The 19,825-nt window shown below is 30.8% G+C and overlaps 1 protein-coding gene across 6 annotated transcripts in view; it reads right to left on the bottom strand.

Annotated features, from left to right (window-relative positions):
* LOC135143758 (transcription factor hamlet-like) overlaps positions 1–19,825 on the bottom strand; it is a 321,297-nt gene that overhangs the window by 108,363 nt on the left and 193,109 nt on the right. The window lies entirely within an intron of this gene.

Consider the following 19,825-nt stretch of genomic DNA (forward strand, 5'->3'; position numbering starts at 1 on the left):
TATTATCAATACTAGGAATTAAAACGATTTTAAATTTTCTTAAAATGAATAACGTTGCAGCGACTTTTTTTTTATTACACTTCAGAGATTACCGGTGTCTATAAGATTCAACCGAAATCGTTTGAAAATAAAATAGAAGTTCGTTAATATGTCTGAAGTACGTTTTGCCTATAGAAACACGCTGTTCTGGAATGAATTGAGTTCACTTTCGAAAAAGCTGAACCAATTTATAGTTCGTAAGAAACGTAACACGAGAATTTCTTGATATCATAAGTATTTCTGAAAAAGTTTTAATTTTTAAATCTTCATAGAGAACTAATAACTAAGAACTGTTTTCGTTTGAAAACGTGTATTAACTAGAAACAATTTAGATTAATCATGTCAGGATTACATTTAAAGCCTTTATTGGACCAAACGACGAAGTAAATGTTTAAATAGTTCTAAAAAAAATAATAAGAATGGATTAAGAAACTCCATAAATAACAGTATGCTATTTTTCGTGCCTCATGTGAGATTTAGTTTTATCATTTCCAAGATATCTCAAATTCCGCGCAAAAATTCCAGAGTAATCACTTTGTAGCTTCTAAAATAAACTGTGGAATTTTGTTATACAATCGATTTTTTTCGAAAACTTTGCACACTCAAAGTGAAAAATAAACGTGAGTTAACAAACCACAGAAGTAACATTTTTATACTTAACAAAATTTAATTTTTTTGAAAGTCCCATCCATTTTTCCAGAAACGATAAAATGAAAATAACAAATGTCGAAATTTCTAAAAAAATTATTTTCAAATCGAATTTTTCGAAAATCTTGATCCGGGACCAACAACCCATTAGTTTTCCGAATTAACCCTTCAAAATATATTTCCTATTTTTTTATAACTCGTTACGAAGTTTTTCAATAGGTTCAATTTTTTCAACCTCTTGAATTTTTTGGCTAAAAATATTTTCTTGTAGATTTCGACTTGTAGATTTAATGATTTTTAAAGATCCATTTTTCCAGAAATAATATTTATGTCACTGTTACGTGTGTTTTGTTTCTATATTTGACGTGTTCAATGATCTTTATTGATACAAATGAATAAATCACCATTATTATTATTATTATAATGAAATGAATAGAAGAATTTTCGAAATATCTAAAAAAAAATTTTGCTAAGATAAGACTGATTTTGGCAAATGCCATACATTCTGAGAAAATAGAGGGCGGGTGGGCGGGACTAGTACTTGCTAGGGTAAGACTACTTTTGACAAATGATATAACTTCTGAGAAAATAGAGAGGAGATGGACGCCTAGTATATGCGAAGATAAGACTCAACAATGTTAAGAGTCTTTACCAGAATGAAGAAGGGGTGGGTGGGCGGGGCTAATGATTTCTCGTAAGACTTTATCGAAAAAAGGTAAACTCAGCTCCGCCTGCCTCCTTTCTCCATTTCACCGACTAATTTTATTTACTATAAAATGGGTCTTGAGTTTTATTTTGACAAGCAGTAGAACTTAAGATTTAACGCAAAGTCAAAAGTGTCCCCACCCACCCACCCCTATTCCTCTTTGATTACTCATTTTATTGGCTCTGAGACCAAAGTTGGAATGCTGTTACTTACTTATAAAAGACTTTGTAGGAAAAGGTAAACTTAAAAGGGAAATAGAGGGCGGGTGGGCGGGGCTAGTACTTGCTAAAGTAAGACTGATTTTGCCGCTATTAAACTCGTAAAATCTTGTTAAATTTAAAAGGTGTTAAATTGAATATTTCCACAGTTAAATTAAATTCCTAAATCTGACTGCATATTTATTTTTTAACAACTCAGTCATTAATTTTTCTGAGACACCCTGTATAAGCAAATGTAAAAAATATTAATTATATTTTAAAAATAAATCACAAGTATAGACTCATCATATTTTGCACATTTCAGGTAAATTTTGGAATTTAACTCGTTACTATGGAAATTTGCAATTTAACACCTTTAAATTTCACAAGTTTTTACAACATTAATAGGGGCAAAATCATTTTTGACTTAATAAATACTACGTAAACACCCACCCACCCGCTATTTTCCCAAAAGAAATAATAACATTTGCCAAAATCCGTCCTATCTTACCAAGTACTAGCCCCGCCCACCCGCCCGCTATTTTCCCAAAAGAAATATCATTTGTCAAAATCAGTCTCATCTTACCAAGTGCTAGCCCCGCCCACCCGCCTCCTATTTTCTATGTCATTTGCCAAAATGAGATTTATGTTAGCAAGTACTAGCCCCGCCCACCGGCCTTTTATTTTCCCAGAGGATACTACTTGCTAGTACTTGCTAAGATAAGTCTTATTTTGGCAGATGGCATATTCTCTATGAAAATAAGGGCGGGTGGGCGGGGCTAGCACTTGCTCAGATAAGAGTGATTTTGAAAAAATTGAAAAGGATCATGGAGACCCCTATGTTTTAGGTATTGAAGAAGTGAGAAGAATCTTGGGAACCCCTAATATTTGATTTTTTGAAAAGAATCTTTGGGTTCGTAGTGTTTTTTTTTTAAGAATGTTAAAAGAATCTCAGCGGTCTCTGGTCCTTTATTTTTAGAAAAAAAATTCAGTCCCTAACGTTTTTTTTTTTTTTGAAAAAATTAAAAGAATCTTAGGGATTCCTCGTGTTTTAGTTTTAGAAGAAGCTGAAAGAATGTAAGGGTCCGTAGTGTCTTTTTAAGGAATTCAAAAGAATTTTGGTGTCATTTTTTCCAATTTAGAACAAGCCAGTGGTTTCATTTAAAAAAAAAAATAAAAATAAAAATCTTTGAACAATTTCAAGGAAACTTGGGGTGAGTAATGTGTATTTTTTTCAGTTAAAAAGCCGCTAGTCTCATTTGAAAAAAAATTAAAGGAATTTTTAGGGATCTCTACTGCATCCTTTTTATCGACTTTTTACTTTACAAAATTTTGTGATGAGGTCATCAACATTTTTGCAAAGACACGTAAATCAACTTCCTGATTTAATCAATAAAATAAATTGATACATTCATTAATGTTTTGAGTCACCTGTATAAGCAAATTTTGATAAAACTCACAAGGAAAAACTCATGATATTTTGCTCATTTCGGGTAAATTTAGGAATTTAACTCGTTACTATAGAAATTTGCAAATTAACACTTAAATTTCACAAGTTTTAACAAGATTAATAGGGGCAAAATCAGTTTTATCTTAACAAGTACTAGGCCCGCCCACCCACCCGCTATTTATCCAAAAAAAATGTCATCTGCCAAAATCAGTCCTATCTTCTCAAGTACTGGCCCCGCCCACCCGCCCCCTATTTTCTCAGAGGATATGTCATTGGCCAAAATACGACTTATGTTAACAAATACTAGCCCCGCCCACCCACCCCCTATTTTCTCAGAGGATACTACTTGCTAGTCTTATCTTACCAACAACTAGTCCGGCCCCCTGTTTTCTCAGAGGAAATGTGATTTGCCAAAGTAAGACTTATGGTAGTAAGTACTAGCCCCGCCCACCCTCCCTTTATTTTGTCAGAGCGTTGTACTTGCTAGTATTTGCTAAGATAAGTCTTATTTTCGCAAATGACATATCCTGTGAAAAAATAGGGGCGGGTGGGCGGGGCTAGCACTTGTTCAGATAAGACTGGTTTTGGCAAACGTCATACCCTCTGAGAAAATAGGGGGCGGGTGGGCGGGGCTAGCAGCTGCCTGGTTAAATGAAACATCACAATTTGAGATATTCGAAAGACTTCATTTACAAAATTAATTTTGCCCAATTTCTCGTGAATCTTGTTTGATGATTTTTTAGCAACTTTTTAAAAATGTAAATTTTAAAATATGAATTTTTTTACTGTTTTTGGAAAAATCTTTAAGAATTACTCAGACATTTTCTCGTAGATTTCGATTAATAGAACTTGTTTTGGCTTTATTTAAAAAAAAATACAACAATTTTTCCAAAATCGATAAAATGAGAAAAGAAAATTTTAGAAATATTTTTAAAAAATCCATTTTTGAACTAATTTTTTCGCAAATTTGGGTGCGATACCAACAACTCGTTAGTTTTCCGAATCAACTGTACGAAATATATTTTCCAAATTTTTTTTACACTTGTTAGGAAACTTGAATTTTTTGACCCTTTTTCTAATACCCTTTGAAAATTACCGAAAGACATTTTCGTGTAGATTTCGACTTCTAGAAGTTATTTTCAGTTTTATTTTTACAAAAATTAACATATTTCTTCCAGAATAATTAAATGAAACCTTACAATTGTAAATGAAAATTTTACCCAATTTCTCGTGAATGTTGATGGGGAACAAACAATTTTTGTTTTAATCAGCTCTTCGGAATGTCGTTACCCAGAAAATTGTTTGAGGATTTTTAGGCAACTTCTTAAAAAAATAAATTTTTGACCGTTTTTCGAAAAACCTTTTACAATTGTCCAGATATTTTCTCGTAGATTTCGATATGTAGAAGCTAATTTGGCTTCATTTTTTAAAAAATCCAACAATTTTTCCAAAATCAATAAAATCAAAAAATGAAATTTTCGAAATATTTCAAAATTGTTCGCAAATTTTAGTGCGGGATCAACAACCCCTTAGCTTTCCCAATCAATTGTTCCAAACAACAGACTTGAAAATGACAAAACTTCCAAGACTGAAAGTTAGCATCTCAGAAATAAAAAAAAAAATGAGTATGTGTAAATAATATCGTCGCAAGAGAAAAATGTGATCTGCGTAAGTTAAACATGATGTTATTAATAAACAACAAACCAAAGTAGAAATGAAGCATAAATTTGAAACTGTTGTTAATTAAAATCTACTTCAAGCACTAAAATGGTGCCGGGAGTGTAAACATTTTTATCATTACTATTGTTGTTGACGTTATTATCATGATTTTGATATTTTGATAAATAGATAAACAGTGTTAATTAACTGAAATATCCTCAAAATCTGTGTTATCTACGATACCCCATATTCTCTTGTCATGTCATGTTTCTTCTTTCTGTTAAATTTCTTATCTATCTTTTTCCTGTTGTCTTCGTTTCATTAGTGTCTTCCCTATTCCAACACATTCCAGACAGTTTTTCTTGCATTTTCTTTCTGTTATCATATTTTTTTCGTGCTTCTCCAATTTTGACCTCAAAACTGTTAAATATCTGTCATATTTTGGTTACTAAATGTATTTACGTCTTCTTGCGGATTGCGGTTTCGTAGTACACGCATGTCCCCCTCTCTATTATTCATTTATGTCAACTAACCTGTATTTTCGTAATAAAATACGTATACGTTTTTCTCAGTAAAAAATTTTAATTCCATTTCTAGGACGTTTTTGTCTTCTCTTTCTTCCTGGTTTAAAAACTTTAAGAAACAATATAAAAAGAAAATAATTCTACTAAAATGTCTACAAATAATATGGATCATATGAGTGGCATAAAAAATTAAATGAGTTGGCAATCTTATCGCAAATTCTTTAACTGCACCTGCCAATCAAAAGTAGGCCAATCCAGGTTGTTTTAAAACAACTGCACTGATTCCTTTACCTGGAACCTTTGATAAGCTATCAAATTTCCGGCCAATATCATTTTTGAGAACGTTCTAAAAATGCAAGTGATGAATTAAATTAAGATAATCAACCACTAGGAAAAAAACCGCAATAAATAGCGACATAGTTGATGCCACTATATGAAGTTTCGAAAATCACAGTCGTACTCTAAATTTATTTAAATTTATATAGGTATATAACTTTTATTTCTTCCAAAATTCCAACAATTTTTCCAAAATCGATGGAAAGAAAACTACAATTTTTGAGGTATCAAAAAAATCATTTTCAAACAGAATTTTAGCACAATTTTAGAAAATCTTGATCCCGGACAATGAACAACTTACATTTTTCGAATTAGCTTGTCGAAATACATTTCCCAGAATTTTTTAGGATTTTTAGGACACTTTTCAAAAACGTCAATTTTTCTCCTCCATTGATTTTTTGACTGTTTTCCGAGCACCTTTGGAAAATTAGCTAGAGACATTTTTTTTAGGTTTCCGGCTTCTTCTTCTATTCAAAAATTGATTTTCAAACAGAATTTGACCGATTTTCGAAAATCTTGCCCCAGAACTATCAACCAGTTCGATAAAATGTAGTTATTTCTTAGAATTTTTTCAGAGTTTTTCGTCAACTTTCCAAAAATCCAAATTTTTCAGTACGTAATCAATTTTTTTACCGTTTTCCGAGGAATCTTCGAACATGACCCAAAGACATTTTCTTGCAGATTTTGACTTTCCAGAACCGGTAAAATCAAAACTGACAATAATTATTAAGACATTTAAAAAATATATTTCCAACAGTTTTAATAAATCCTTCAAAAAGCTTGGTCTGGAACCTTTTTTTGAAAAATGTTTCCTAAGAATTTTTTCAGAATTTTTAGTCAACCCTTCAAAAATATCTCAATTTTTAAGTTCCTCCCATGAAATTTTTTGACTGTTTTTTTCGAGCACTTTTGGAAAATTAGTTAAAGACGTTCTCATAGATTTCGGCTTATTGAAGTTATTGTCGGCTTCATTTCTTCATAATGTTTTCAAAATCGATAAAACGAAAAAAGACAATTTTTGAGATAATAATTAAACTCATTTTCAACCCGAATTTTGCCTAATTTTTTGAAAATCTTAGTATGGGGCCATTAACATGTTTTTGACTATTGGTCGAGCATCTTAGGAAAATTAGCTAAAGATATTTTCTTGTAGTTTTAGACTCTTCGAAAATTCCAACAACTTTTCCAGAATCAATAAAATGAAAAATGAGATTTCGGAGATCTTTAAAAAAATGCATATTTTCAAACAAAATTTTAACAAGTTTTTCATAAATCTTGGTCATATCACCTAGTCGAAAAATATTTCGCAGAATTTTTTTAGGATTTTCAGTCAACTCTTCAAAAATCTCACTTTTTCAATCCACCCACGTCGAATTTTTTGACTGTTTTTCCAGCATCCTAGAAAATGAGCTAAAAGCTGTTCCAATTAATTTTTCCAGAATCGATAAAATGATTAATCATTTTCAAGCCAAATTTTGACGAATTTTTCGAAAATTTTAGTTCGGGACTATCAACAAATTGTTTTTCGAGTCAATTTCTCGAAATATATTGCCCAGAATTGTTTAAGAATTTTTTGGCAATTTTAACTTGTAGAAGTTATTTTTGAGCTTCCTTTCTATTAAAACTATAAAATTTTTTTGAGAATCAATAAATTAAAAATTTCGATATCAGAATCTCAATTTTTCATAATCCATATGAATTTTTCGATCTTTTTCGACTTCATTTCGAAAATTACCCAAAGATTTGTTGTGGATTTCTGCGAGAATTCCAACAATTTTTCTAGAATCGCAAAAATGAACAATGACAATTTTCCACTTATTTAAAAAGGAAATATTTTCAAACCGAATTTTCCAAAATCTTAATCAACAAGTTATGTATATTGCATTTTTGAAAAACCTTGTTTGAACATTTTTCGAGCACCCTCAGAAAATTCTCCAAAGGCATTTTCTTGTAGACTTCGACATGTAGGTGTTACTTTAGATTTCATTTCTTGGAAAATTCTAAAAACGTTGACAGAATCGATAAATGAAAAATGTCAATTTTTGAAATATTTAAAACTCATTTTCAAACTGAATGAACGAATTTTTCGAAAAGTTTAAGTTTTTCGGATCAACTCGTTAATATATTTCTCAGAATTTTTTGTGGACTTTCAATCAACTTTTCAAAAATTAAAATTTTCGATAATTCCTAATAAATCTTTTCACCGTTGACAGAGCAACCTTTGAAAATTATCCCCCTATGTTTTCTTGTAGACTTAGACTTGTTTATTTCATTCCATTTCTTCGAAAATTAAAACAATTTTTCCAAAAGCGACAAAATGGCAGTTTTTGACATATTAAAAGGAATCTCTTTTCAAACCGATTTTTCGAAAGTCTTGGTCCGAGACTGTCTACAAGCTCTGCTTTTCGAATCAGTTCTTCAAAATGTATTAATCAGAATTGTTTGAAAATTTTAATCAACTTTTCATAAATCCCAATTTTTCAATATTAATTTTTGACCGTTTTTAGACCACCCTTCCAAAATTACATAATCCTATTTTCTTGCACATTTCGACTTCTACATATTCTTTTCGGCTTCATGTTTTCCAAATTTCAAGATTTTTTTCAGAATTGATAAAACGAAAAATGATAATTTTCGGGATATTTAAAAAATTTAATTTTCGAAATAAATTTTGAAAAATCTTCAACACGTAATGTCAAATGTAGTTTCCAGAATTTTTTGATAGCTTCTAGGCAACTTATTGTGTATGAATTTTTTGAACTTTTTCTAGTTTATTTCGAAATTCTTTTGTGGATTTCAAATTTTAAAAATTATTTTCGCCTTCATTTCTTCGAGAATTCCAACAATTTTTCCAGAATCGGTAAAATGAAAAGTAACAATTTTCGACATATTTAAAAAGAAATCATTTTCAGTACGACTCGTCAACAAGTTATGTTTTTCGAATTTTTCAAAAATCTCCGTAGCTTTGTTTCAACATTTTTCGAAAATTTATCCAAAGATAGTTTCTTTTAGATTTCGACTTTTAGGTGTTATTTTAGGTTTCACTTCTTCAACAATTCTAAAAAATTTGCCAGAATCGATAAAATGAAAAATGACAATTTTTGAAATGTTTAAAACGATTCATTTTCGAACTGATTTTTACCGAATTTTTCAAAAATCTTGTTGCAAGACCATCAACAAGTTGTTTTTGAATGAGCTTGTCGAAATGTGTTTCTCAAAATTTTTTGAGGATTTTTAAGCCAACTTTCCAAAAATTCAAATTTTCAATTCGTACCTAATAATTTTTTTTTACAGTTTTCAGAGCAACTTTCGAAAATTATCCCACACAATTTTCTTGTAGATTTCGACTTGACGGTTTCATTTGTTCGAAATATCAAATAATTTTTCCACTATCGACAAAATGAAAAATGACAATTTTGGACAAACCGAAATTTTTCAAAAATATTTTTCGTGGACCATCGAAATATGTTCTCCAAAATTGCTTCAGGATTGTGAGGCAACGAGTTATGTGTTTCGAATCAGCTCTTCAAAATACATTAATCACAATCTTTTAAGGATTTTTAATCAACTTTTTTTGGAAAATTTTGAACACCTAATGTTTTTCCCAATTTTTCAAATACACAGAGTATGATTTTTTGTGGATTTCGAATTTCACAAGTTATTTTCAGCCCCACTTCTTCGCAAAATTTCAACAATTTTTCTAGAATCTGTAAAATGAAAAGTAACAATTTTCGAAATTAAAAAAAAACAATTTCAACCCGAAAATAGGAAATTTTTCAACAAAATTTTTCCGGTACCATCGACAACTTATGTTTTTCGAATCAGCCAATCGAATCAATTTTTCAAGATTTTTAGTCAACTTTTCAAAAAATTTGGTTTTTCGATTCCTCCCATGGAATTTTTTTACTGTTTTTCAAACACCCTTGGAAAATTAGCTAAAGATCCTTTTTTATGGATTTCACCTTGTAGAAGTTGTTGGCTTTTTGTCTTCGAGAATTCCACCAATTTTTTTAAAATCGATAAAATGGAAAATGGCAATTTTCGAGAAAAAAAAAATTTCAAATCGAATTTTGCCGAATTTTTCAAAAATCTCGGACAGGATGTTTTTTATTACAATTTTTTTTGAGCATTTTTAGTAAGTTTCCAAAAATTTCAATTGTCCAATTAGAACTTTTTGACCATTTTGGAAAATTACCGAAACTTATTTTCTTGTAGATTTCGATTTCTAGATGTTCCAAATTCCAGAATTTTTCCAGAATCAGTAACCAATAGCGTACGAATTTTTTAATCTTTTTCGAGCTCATTTCGAAAATAATCCAAAGGTATTTTTTGTGGATGTCGAATTTTAAAATTTATTTTCAGCCTCATTTTCTTACAATTTTTCTATAATCGATAAAATCAAATGGGGCAATTTTCTAAATGTTTAAAATGAAATCATTTTCAAACCGAATTTTACCGAATTTTGGAAAAATTTTGATCGGTGACCATCAACAAGTTATGTAATCGAATTTTTCAAAAACCTCAATTTTGAAAATTATCCAAAAATATTTTCATGTAGATTTCGACTTGTAGATTTTATTTTCGGCTTCATTTCTTCTACAATTCCAAAAAATTTTCCAAAATCGAGAAAATGAAATATGAATTTAAATAAGTAGCCAACTTTTAGAAAATCTTAATTCTTCACTTATGTCTAAATTCCAAAGGTTAACAAACGTCTTAACCTTAATGTTAACACCAAAGTTCAACCACGCCAAAAACCGTGCCCTGTAAAAGTTATATAATAACCCTCGACTTCGGTCAGTCAGTCTTCTTCATCGCAAACGTCATCAAGACCGTTGCAAACCCATCCAACGACAATCCGTCTCCTCCCGAGCCGTAATCGGAATCAAGAGCACCGAAATCAACATCTCTCCTCTCGAGACATCAATACGTTAAACACGAAACCGTTCGCCTCCGAAGGGCCTTTACCATAAGAAACAAAATCGTCGCGCCTCCCTCAGACAATGCACAGTAGGCGCACTCCAGATCAACGAGTCCAACATATTATTAGTGGCCTCCCTTGATGAATTGGAAGCATAAAGGTGCGCGGAAGTCCTTTATTTCTCGAAGAAAGCGGAACTGAATACGATCAGATCAAGTCATAACGTCGCCGTGGGGACGGAGGGCGCGAACCCGTCATTATGGCCAGATTTAACGAACTTCGGATCGGGATCCTGAGGGAATTCCCGACTGATGGATTCTTCGGCTGGAAATCGCCAATGACCGAATTTAAATGCAATGGTCTCGACTTTAAAACGCATTTAGATAAGACACGGCCATCTATTTCGGCGGGCCTTTGTTGGAGTCCGGGCGACGGAATCCGGCGAGATCTGTCAGGCCGGGGGGAGGGTTTCTTTTATTGTGGAGAAGAGAGGCAAGGAGGAATGGGAACTGGAAATGCCCGCCGTAAGGGAAAGTGGGACCTGGACGGATTTCCAAAAAAAAAAAAAAAGAAAATTGTTAAAGCTTTTCTCTCACAGCAAATCAGTGGTGAAGAACTTGATTAAAAAAGTTTAATCAGACAAAAAGACATTTTAAAAGGTTTTATTTTAAGAATTTCTAATAAAAATCGAGAGCCGATAAATTGTTAGTTCTTGAAAAATAGTAGTCTAAACTGTAAAATACAACACTTCAATTTTTTTCCACAATTGGGGACTCTAATTTCAAATATTGTATCAAGGGATAAATTTCACATATATTAGTTATTACCTTTATTTTTGTATAAGAACTGATGTATTCTTCAATTTCGGACAAAATGAACTAAAATATGTATTGTATCAATTTTAAAATTAATCTTGAATTGTGGCAATATTTGTGTTTTAGGAATATGATTTTATTTTACACACAAATTTAAAAGAATTTTTAGAGCCCTTGGCGTTTGGTTTTTGGAAAATTAGAAAGAATTTTGCTGTCCCTTGTGTCTTTTCTTTAAGAATTTAATTTCTTCGGATCCCTTGAGCCTTTTTTGTAAGAATTAGAAAAAACCTTGGGACCCTTTGTGTATGTGTGTTTGTGTTTTTTTAAGAGTTAAAAGGATCCTAGGAACTCCTGGTGTTGTTTTTGAAATAAATTAAAAGAGTTTTCGAATCCCTAGGCTTTCTTTTTAATTTAAAAGAATCGTGGAGGTCATAGTCGTTTGATGTTTTAAAAATATGGAAGAATTTTGGGGGTCCCTAGTATTTTGTTTTTGAAAAAAATTGACAGGATCTTGAAATTCCCCGGTGTTGTGTTTTTGTAAAAATTTAAAAGCAACTTGGGGCCACTTGTGTTTTTTTTTCAAGAATTTAAAAAGATCTGAGCGCTAATAATTTTTTTTTGAGAATTTGGGGCGTTTCTAGTCTTTTTTTACGATTATAAACGGTTTTTGTATGACTCTAATCTTGTTTCTGAAATAACTTCAAAGAATCTTCGGAAGTCAAGGTTTTTTAAGGATTTAAAAGGGTTTTCTGGTGTCTCGTTTTTGAAAATATTAGTAAGAAACTTGGGGTCCTTGATATCTTTTTTTTTTTAATTTAAAAAGTTCGAGCTTTATATTGTCTTTTTTAGAATTTTGTTTTTGGAAAAATTTAAAAGGATCTTGGAGCCGTTTGTGTCTTTTTTAAGAATTTAAAAACTTGGGAGTACCAAGTGTTTTTGAAATAGTTTCAAAAAATCTTCCTCTTCGACTAAGAATATTTTAAGAAGTTAAAAGAATCTTGGTCGTCTGTGGTGTTTTGTTTTTCAACAAATTTAAGAAAGTATTGAGACTTTTTTTAAGAATTTAGAAAAATTTTCGGATTATTGTCTTTTTGGTTTTTGAAAAACCATAAAAGAATCTTGGGGTCTTTTTTTAAGAATTTAAAGAACCCTAGGAATGTCTGTGTTTTGGGTTTGAAAAGATTTGAAAAACCTTAGGGCTTAAGTTTCCTTTTTTTTTTAAAGAGATCAAAAAAAAATCTTGGGAGCATTTTGGGATCCCTGTAGTCTTCGTGTTTTCAAAATTTAAAAAAAACTTGGGCGTCCCGTTTTGTTTTTGAAAAAATTTTGGAAAATCTTGAGGCCTTGGAGACTTTTTTCGAAAGTTGAAAGGTATCTTGGAAATCTCTACTGCCTTGTTTCAGAAAAAAGTTGTCAAAAAAATAAGAATCGAAGATTTTTTTTCAAGGAATTTACAAGAATTTGGGCATCCGTAGTTTTATTTTTCAGAAAATATAAAAATCTTGGGGCTCTTATAATTTTTTTAAAGGATGTAAAAGGATTTTGGGACCCTTGTGTCTTGGTTTGGAACCACTTGTAGAGAATCTTGGATCCTTTGGTGTCTTTTTTTAAGGATCTAAATGAATCCCTGGGGTTTTTGGTGTTGTTTTTGAAAAAAATTCAAAGAATCTTGATGTCTTGGGCTCCTTTTACAGCAATTTAAAAGAATTTTGGGAGCCCCTGATGTTCTGTTTCTAAAAAAAAATTAAAATAATCTTAGGGTTCCTAGAATCTTTTGAGGAATTTAAAAGAATCTTGGGGATCTCCTGTGTTTTGGGTATGAAATAATTTGAAAAAATCTTGGGCCTCTTGTAGCCTTTTTCTTATGGGTTTCAAAGAATTTTGGTGTATTGTTTTTGAAAAAAAAAAAAAATAGAAAAATTAAAGAATCTTTTTTCTGTACTAAAACAATCTTGGAACTCCCTTGTGTTTTGTTCTTGAAAATTTTCAGAGATTCTTAGGGCCTTGGAACCTTTTCTCAGGACTTTAAACGTATCTGGAGGTCTCTAGTGACTTGTTTTTGAAAAGAGTAAGAGTCTTGTAGTTCGAAGACTATTTTTTTTAAGATTTAAAATAATTTGAGACCCTTAGTGTTTTTCGTTTCCAAAAAAACTTGAAAGAATTCCAAGACATTGGAGACTTTTTTCAAGAATTTATTGTATGTATTGTCTTGTTTTTCAAAAAATTTGTAAGGATGTTAGGATTCAAAAAATTTTTTTTAGGAATTTAAAAAATTGGACGTCCCTAGAGCTGTTCTTCAAATAATATAAAAAAATCTTGAAGTTTTTATAATCTACTTTACAGGATTTAAAAGCATTTTGCGGGCCCTTGTACTTTGTTTTTGAACAAATTTTAGAGAATCTTGGGGCCCTTGATGTCTGTCTTTTTTAAGAATCCCTTGGTTTTTGGTGTTATTTTTGAGAAAAGTTAAAACAATCTTGGGGTTTCTAGAATCTTTTTTCAAGAATTTCAAAAAATTTTGAGGGTCCCCTGTGTTTTCGGTTTGAAATAATCTGAAAGGATCTTGGGACTGTTGTAGCTTTTTTCTTAAGGGTTTCTAATGATTTTGGGGGTTCCTGGTGTCTTGTTTTTGATATAATAATAATAAATAAATAAAGAATCTTGGTCTTCTTGATGTATTTTTTTTTTAGAAATTAAAATAATCTTGGTACTTCCTGGTGTTTTATTTTTGAAAAAATTCTAAAGATTCTTGAAGCCTTAGAACATTTTTTCAGGAATTTAAACGTGTTTGGGGGTCATCACTGACTTGTTTTTGAAAAAAGTTGTAAGAATCTTGGAGTTCGAAGAGTATTTTCTTTAAGATTTAAAATAATTTGAGACCTTTTGTGTTTTGCTTCTAAAAAAACTTGGAAGAATCTTGAGACTTTGGAAACTTTTTTCAAGAGTTTAAAGATATCTTGGGGTCTCTATTGTCTTGTTTTTGAACAAAAGTTGTTAGAACGTTAGGATTCGAAAAATATTTTTTTTGGAAACTAAAAAAAATGAACGTCCCTAGAGTTGTTTTTCAAAAAATATAAAAAATCTTGAAGTTCTTATAACCTACTTTAAAGTATTGAAAAGCATTTTGGGGGCCTTTGTGTCTTATTTTTGAACAAATTTTAAAGAATCTTGGGCCCTTGGTGTCTGTCGTTTTTAAGGATTTAAAAGAATCCCTGGGTTTTTGGTGTTATTTTTGAAAAAAGTTAAAACAATCTTCGGGTTTCTAGAATCTTTTTCAAGAGTTTTTTGGGTTTGAAAAAATATGAAAGAAGCTTGGAACTGTTGCAGTTTTTTTTTTAAACAATTTAAACAATTAACAGTTAAAACAATTTTGGGGGTTCCTGGTGTCCTCTTTTCGAAAAAAAAAAATTAAAGAATCTTGGTGTACTTCGTGTTATTTTTTTTAGACATTAAAAAAATCTTTGGGCTTCCTGGTGTTTTATTTTAGAAAAAAATTTAAAGACTCTTGAAGCCTTGGAACCTTTTTCATTGTATTGCTTTTGGGGTTCCCCACTGACTTGTCTGAACAAAGTTGAGGCCTTTAAACTTTATTAATTCTTTAAATAAAAAAAAAGCTAGGAACCCCAGGATAATTCGCATTTTTTTCAAAAACAGACACCAAGGGGTCCAATTTTTTTTTGAATTCTTGAAAATAGGCTCCGAGATCCAAGATTTTATTAAATTTTGTGAAAAATAACACAGCGGGGATGCCCAAGATAATTTTAAATTCTTAAAAAAAAGACGCAAATAACACCAAAATTTTTCAATTTTTTTCAAAAAGGAAATGATTATGTTTCGCCTTTTTTTTCTTAATATACGAATTTTTCAAATTCGATTTCTCGATTTTTCGACACCTAGATTTTTCGATTTTTTGATTTTCTGATTTCTTCATTTTTCGACTTCTCGATTTCCCGATTTTTTTGTTTTTCAGTTTTATGATTTTGGAATTTGTTAAATTTTGGATTTTTCGATTTCTCCATTTTTTCTGTTTTTTAATGTTTAGCATTTTCGTTTTCACGATTAATCGATTGTTCGATTTTTCAATTGTTGGATTTTCTCATTTCTCGATTTTTCGACTTCTCGATTTCTCTATTTTTCAGTTTTGGGATTTTTTAATATATCGATTCTTCAATTTTTCTATTTCTCGATTTTTTAAATTTTTCAAAATTTGGATTTCTTGATATTTTCATCTATTTTTCGATATTTTAATTTTTCGGCTGTTGAAATTTTAGATTTTTTGATTTCTCGATTTTTCAACTCCTCGATTTTTCCTGACTCCAATTTGTCGCATTTTTAAATTAAAGATATTTTATTTTTCGATTTTCCGGTTTTTTTTTTTTAATTAGAAGACGTACGAAGATTGACACTTCTAAATTAATTTCATATTAAACCTAAAAGATTTTAGTGTTGGACTGTTGACAGAATTAAATCTTTCAAAAATATGTCGTCTCAAAAATTTTTTATGGTAAATGACGCACATTTTGGAAACCTTTTTTTAACGTTACATGTTATTTATTTTTTTAATAGCAACTATATTTTGTGCATATTCGGATTTTTTTTACTCTGTGAGTGTAAATTGAGGAAGTACAGTAACCGAGTCCATCGGGGGACTTGGCACTTTCATGTTTTCTCGACGTTTCATGATCCTTAGAGTACGAAAAAATTGGTCTCCTGCTTCCGTCTGTCTGTCAATTTTGTGCGGTTGTTCGACTTCTCGGTTCTCGATTTTTCAGTTTTTCAGTTCTTCACCCTTCGATTCTAAGGTTTCTGTTTTTCTATTTTTTAAATTTTCAGTTTTTCGATTTTTCGACTTATCGATTTATCAGTTTTTCAATTTTTTTAATCATTTTATCGATTTTTGATATGGCATTTTTCAATATTTCGATTTTTCAATTTTTCCATTTTTTAAATCTTAGATTTATAATAAATTTTCAGTTTTCCGATTTTTTGGTTAAACTATTTTTAGAGTTTTCAAATTTTCGATTTCACAACTTCTACCAAGCAGCCTTAAGATTCTTTTTCATTCTTACAAAAATGACCCTAGAGACCTGAATATTCTTTCAAGTTATTTCAAAAACAACACCAGAGTCCCCCAAAACCCTACTAAGTCCTTAAGCAAAGAGTACAAGAGTTTCAAGATTCTTTTAAATTTTTTGGAAAGGGAAACAGGGACTCCGAAGAAACAAAACGTGAACGAATTTCGAGACCTTGGAGTTTTTATTTTCAGGAATTTAGAAGGATTTTGAAGACCCTTCTGTCGTGTTTTTGGAAAAAGTTTGGAAAATCCCGGGGTTCCTAGTGTTTTTTAAGAATACAAAAAAACTTGGGACCTGGCATTTTCTTTCTGCGAAAACTTGAAAGAATAAAAGAATTTTGGGCCCTTGGGCCTTTCTAGAGTCTTTTTGAAGAATTTAAAAGGGCCTTGGCAACTTCTGGGGTGCTCTTTTTGAATTAATTTGAAAGAATTTTCGTCGTTTCATGTTTCAGTAAGAGTTCTCGAAGTTAAGATCGCTAGATTAATTTTTTTTTAAATCTGAAAGAAATTTAGGCCTCCCTAGCGTTTTTATAGATTTAAAAGGATCTTCTTTTGAGGAATTTAAAAGGAAAATTTAAAAGGGCCTAGTGTCTTTTTTTTTTAAATTTACAGGCAGTGGAAGTGTTTCCAAAAAAACATGAACTATCCTTGAGTCCCTAAAGTTTTTTTTTTAAGGAACTATTACTAAACCAATTGCTCCCAAGTTTAGCACCTGTTTCTATTTTAAATATCCATTCAGGTGTGCGGGTAGACCTTTAATTTTAAAATTAGATTTATTCAAAACAAGGGACGAGTGAAGTTCGATATAAATGACTTAACATAAATTTAAATCTAAATACATATTTTCAAAATTACATTATTACATCATTAGCAGAACAAAGAAAGCTGAATGCTTGTTGACTGGGGTAGGGACGTCCCCTCAGTTGTAGTTTTTTCACGCTTAGTATTACATATGCGACATTCACAAATTATTTAATAAAATAAATGTTCATGAAATGACATTAGTGGCACAAAAGCAGAATAGGAAGCTTGAATTAAAAAAAAACAACTCTAGAAAAAATATCGAAAAGGTTTAAAAAAAAGGTAATGATACGCAAGTAATCCTAATTGGCGAAGTTAGTTGGATATGTCAATGTTCACATTCAAACCCAAAAGAAATGTTCATTTCCATGTCACCGTTATTTTAAAAGGTTTCAAGTTATTGTATAGTATAACGAATTCTTTCATTTCACCCGAGTATCAGTTTTAGCAACCGTATTTATAGAAATTGAATCTAAATCAACAGTAGATTTTAAAATATATATTTAAAGCACATAAGTTTATTTTTACTTCCCGAGCGTAAGCAAAGGAAGTATTGTAATCGAGTCCGTCGGCCGACTCTCTACTTTTACGTTTTCTCGATCTTTCATGACCCCTAGAAGACGAAGAAATAGGTCTCCCATTTCCGTCTGTCTGTCCGTCTGTCCGTCTGTCCGTCTGTCCGTCCGTCTGTCCGTTCGTCTGTCCGTTCGTCTGTCCGTCCGTCTGTCCGTCTGCCGTCCCGGATTTTTATTAGACAGATAATCTCCGAAAGTACTCGACCGATTGTTGTGAAATTTTACACTTATATTAAGAATATCATGTAGATGGTAAAACGCTAACCAAAATTTGTCTAATCATCCCCACCACTAATGCGATGACGTCACTTCAAAATTGTACATAGTAAATGGGTTTTCAATTGTATAAAATAACATAGTCCTACACATGTAGTTTACAACTCTGAATCGACTTTTCACCCGAAACGTCCAGATTTTTGGAAAAAAAATCAAAATTATAAAACAACATTTTGAAATTTAATTTTTAATCTGCTAACCAGAATGCTTTGAAATGTTGCAGATGTTTTAAGGCTATAAAGAGCATCATAAATCTTTAGTCAAAAAATATTTGCTTATCCCCTCCAAAAACTTGATGACGTCAGCTCAAAAGTTTGTGGAATAAATCATATCTAAAATGTACAAAATGTGATGAGTCTGTTCTTGTGATCTATCATTCCATTCATATTTTTTGGATTTGCATATACAGGGTGACTCAAAAAAATTAATGAATGCGTAAATTTATTTTACTGATTTACTCAGAAACTACAAAACCGAATGCTTTAAAATCTTGCAGATGTTTTAAGGTTATAAAGAGCATAATAAATGTTTAGTCAAAATATATTTGCTTATCCCCTCCAAAAAATTGATGACGTCAGCTCGAAAGTTTGCCGAATAAATCCTATCTAAGCTGTAAAAATATGATGAGTCTGTACTTGTAATTTATCACTCCATTCATATTTTTTGGAGTTGCATATACAGGGTGACTCAAAAAATTAATGAATGCGTAAATATATTTTATTGATTTAATCAGGAACTACAAAACCGAATGCTCTGAAATTTCGCAGATATTTTAAGGTCATAAAGAGCATAATAAATGTTTAGTCAAAATATATTTGCTTATCCCCTCCAAAAACTTGATGACGTCAGCTCGAAAATTTGCCGAATAAATCATATCTAAAATGTACAAAATATGATCAGTCTGTACTTGTGATCTATCACTCCATTCATATTTTTTGGATTTGCATATACAGGGTGATTCAAGAAAATAAATGAAAGCGTAAATTTATTTTACTGATTTACTCAGGAACTACAAAACCGAATGCTTCGAAATCTTGAAGATATTTTAAAATTATCATAAGCATGGTAAATTTTTGATCAAAACGTATTTGGTCGTCCCCCCTAAAAAATTTATGACGTCACCACAAAATGTTGCTGAATAAATCCTATCTAAAATGTACAAAATATGGTGAGTCTCTTCTTGTGATTTATCATTCCATTCAAATTTTTTCGATTTGCATATACAGGGTGACTCAAAAAAATTAATGAATGCGTAAATTTTTTTATTGATTTAATCAGGAACTACAAAACCGAATGCTTTGAAATCTTGCAGATGTTTTAAGGTTATAAAGAGCATAATAAATTTTTAGTCAAAATATATTTGGTTATCTTCTACAAAAAACTGATGACGTCAGCTCAAAAGTTTGCCGAATAAATCGTATCTAAAATGTACAAAATACGATGAGTCTGTACTTGTGATTTATCATTCCAATCATATTTTTGGATTTGCATATGCAGGGTGACTCAAAAAAATTAATGAAGGCGTGAATTTATTTTATCGATTTAATCAGGAATTAGAAAACCGAATGCTTTGAAATCTTGGGAATATTTTAAAGTTATTATAAGCATGGTAAACTTTTGTTCAAAATGTATTTGTTCATCCCTCCTAAAAAAATTGATGACGTCACCCTTAAATTTTGCTGAATAAATCCTATCTAAAATGCAAAAAATATGATGAGTTTGTACTTGTGATATATTATTCCATTCATATTTTTTAGATTTTCTTAAGAGGTGGTTCAAAAAAATTAATGAAGTCAATTTATTT

The sequence above is a fragment of the Zophobas morio genome, unplaced genomic scaffold (assembly GCF_036711695.1).
Source record: "Zophobas morio isolate AGI-343-1 ecotype UQ-CSIRO unplaced genomic scaffold, CSIRO_AGI_Zmor_V1 ptg000075l, whole genome shotgun sequence".
Classification (NCBI taxonomy): domain Eukaryota; kingdom Metazoa; phylum Arthropoda; class Insecta; order Coleoptera; family Tenebrionidae; genus Zophobas; species Zophobas morio.